This window comes from Oncorhynchus keta, chromosome 12 (assembly GCF_023373465.1).
Source record: "Oncorhynchus keta strain PuntledgeMale-10-30-2019 chromosome 12, Oket_V2, whole genome shotgun sequence".
NCBI lineage: Eukaryota > Metazoa > Chordata > Actinopteri > Salmoniformes > Salmonidae > Oncorhynchus > Oncorhynchus keta.
The window spans coordinates 44,906,669-44,910,330 of record NC_068432.1 but is presented as its reverse complement, the minus strand read 5'-3'; positions in this window follow the sequence as shown (position 1 = coordinate 44,910,330).

Here is a 3,662-nt window from a genome sequence, read left to right as displayed (position 1 = left end):
CCCCCTGTATTGGACAAAAATGAATGGCATGTCATTGGCATCGGACAAACCATATACACATTGGCCAATACCACCCAATTCGGCGTTGATTCATCCAAAGTGTATTGCAAATGCCATATGGCAATTGCCAGTTGTAACACTTTAAAAATTCAACAGGGGGCAAATGCGCTCCACCGGGGTTTTTCATATTGGATATGTAACCCAAATTAATGTCCAAAAGTAAAATTTTGAAAAAATGAAATTTTTTCAAAAACTTATCACCCCTTAAAAAAGTGCTTTCTGGACCGTTTTTCGAAATTCTTTCGATTTTTTTGTCAATTACACATGTGTAAGAACTGTATGAATATACTTTTGTCCAATTTTATTATCATAATTTTTTAATTTTTTTATATGCGCATAAGGAATATGTTTTGTCCAATTCCAATATGATTTCATAGGAAGTCAAAAGTCAAAAGTCAAAATGTCAAAATTTTGTAAAAACTTCACACACCCATAAAAAGTGCTTTCTGGACCGTTTTTCGAAATTCTTTCGATTTTTTGTCAATTACACATGTGTAAGAACTGTATGAATATACTTTTGTCCAATTTTATTATCATAATTTTTTTTTTTTTTTTTACATGCGCATAAGGAATATGTTTTGTCCAATTCCAATATGATTTCATAGGAAGTCAAAAGTCAAAAGTCAAAAATGTCAAAATTTTGTAAAAAACTTCACACACCCTTAAAAAGTGCTTTCTGGACCGTTTTTGAAATTCTTTCATTTTTTTGTCAATTACACATGTGTAAGAACTGTATGAATATACTTTTGTCCAATTTTATTATCATATTTTTTTTTTATTTTTTTAAATTGCGCATAAGGAATATTTTTGTCCAATTCCAAATGATTTCAAGGAAGACAAAAGCTCAAAAAGTCAAAAATGTCAAAATTTTGACTGGCCTGAAAAAGTGCTTTCGGGACCGTTGAAATTCTTTCAATTTTTTTCCATTACACATGTGTAAGAACTGTATGAATATACTTTTGTCCATTTTGTTATCATTTTTTTTATATAATTTTTTTTTAATTGTGCATAAGGATTTTTTTGTTTCAAATGACGTAAGAAATTTGACATGCTCAAAAATCCTGACAGAAATGCAAAATTGACTGGCCTGATGAACTCGGGATGGCCGGGCAGTGATAGTTGTTCCTTTCCATCACTCGTTGTGTTGACTTCATCATCTCCATTTTGTGATGTTTTTTCACTATAGAATCATATTGCAAGTGCACGTGCATTTGCAATATGTTTCAATGTGCATTTACCATATGAAATTTGACCTTGCTCAAAAATGCAAAATTGACTGGTCTGATGAACACAGGATGGCCGAGCAGTGATAGTTGTACATTTCCATCACTCGTTGTGTTGATTTCATCATGTCCATTTGTTTATGTTTTTCACTTTCATATTGCAAAGTCACTGTGCATTTGCAATATGGTTCAATGGGCAGGTACCATCACGAATTTGACATGCTATAAAAATGCAGGAATGTGAAATTGACTGGCCTGATGAACACAGGATGGCCTGAGCAGTGATAGTTGTTCATTTCCATCACTCGTTGTGTTGATTTCATCATGTCCATTAGGTGATGTTTTTCACTATAGAATCATATTGCAAATGCACGTGCATTGTTGTGCAACTGGTAACCCAAAATAAAAATATGGTTGTAAATGCATTTACCGGTCATTCTGATATTAATGCTCGCTATGGGAACACAGGATGGCCGGGCAGTGATAGTTGTACATTTCCATCACTCTGTTGTGTTGATTTCATCATGTCCATTAGGTGATGTTTTTACACTATAGAATCATATTGCAAGTGCACGCGCATTTGCAATATGTTTCAATGTGCATTTACCATATGAAATTTGTCATGCTCAAAAATGCAAATTGACTGGTCTGATGGACACAGGATGGCCGAGCAGTGATAGTTGTACATTTCCATCACTCGTTGTGTTGATTTCATCATGTCCATTAGGTGATGTTTTTCACTATAGAATCATATTGCAAGTGCACGCGTCTGCAATATGTTTCAATGTGCATTACCATATGAAATTTGAAATGCTCAAAAATGCAAAATTGACTGGTCTGATGAACACAGGATGGCCCGAGCAGTGATAGTTGTACATTTCCCTCACCTGTTGTGTTGATTTCATCATGTCCATTAGGTGATGTTTTTTCACTATTGAATCACGCATTTGCAAATGGTGCATTGTTGGCAACTGGTAACCAAAAATAAAAAATGGTTGTAATGCATTTAAAAATCATTCTGAATTAATGCTGGTCTGATGGGAACACAGGATGGCCGAGCAGTGATAGTTGTACATTTCCATCACTTGTTGTGTTGATTTCATCATGTCCATTAGGTGATGTTTTTACACTATAGAATCATATTGCAAAATGCACGTGCATTTGCAATATGTTTCAATGTGCATTTACCATATGAAATTTGACATGCTCAAAAATGCAAAATTGACTGGTCTGATGGACACAGGATGGCCGAGCAGTGATAGTTGTACATTTCCATCACTGTTGTGTTGATTTCATCATGTCCATTAGGTGATGTTTTTTCACTATAGAATCATGAAATGCACGTATTGCAACTGGTAACCCAAAAATGAAAATATGGTTGTAAATGCATTTACCGGTCATTCTGATATTAATGCCCGCTATGGGAACACAGGATGGCCGGGCAGTGATAGTTGTACATTTCATCACTCGTTGTGTTGATTTCATCATGTCCATTAGGTGATGTTTTTACACTATAGAATCATATTGCAAGTGCGCGCATTTGCAATATGTTTCAATGTGCATTTACCATATGAAATTTGACATGCTCAAAATGCAAAATTGACTGGTCTGATGGACACAGGATGGCCGAGCAGTGATAGTTGTACATTTCCATCACTCGTTGTGTTGATTTCATCATGTCCATTAGGTGATGTTTTTCACTATAGAATCATATTGCAAATGCACGTGCATTGTTGTGCAACTGGTAACCCAAAAATTAAAATATGGTTGTAAATGCATTTACCGGTCTTCTGATATTAATGCCGCTATGGGAACACAGGATGGCCGGGCAGTCCTGAGTGCTTTATGGACTTTTAATATTCTGTGGATTTCATCATGTCATTAGGTGATGTTTTTACACTGAAAATCATATTGGTCCTGGTAACCCAAAAATGAAAATATGTTTCAATGTGCATTTACCATTCTGAAATTAATGCTCAAAAATGCAAAATTGACTGGGAACACAGGATGGCCGAGCAGTGATAGTTGTACATTTCCATCACTCGTTGTGTTGATTTCATCATGTCCATTAGGTGATGTTTTTACACTATAGAATCATATTGCAAGTGCGCGCGCATTTGCAATATGTTTCAATGTGCATTTACCATATGAAATTTGAAATGTCATGCTCAAAAATGCAAAATTGACTGGTCTGATGGACACAGGATGGCCGAGCAGTGATAGTTGTACATTTCCATCACTCGTTGTGTTGATTTCATCATGTCCATTAGGTGATGTTTTTACACTATAGAATCATATTGCAAGTGCGCGCATTTGCAATATGTTTCAATGTGCATTTACCATATGAAATTTGAAATGCTCAAAAATGCAAAATTGACT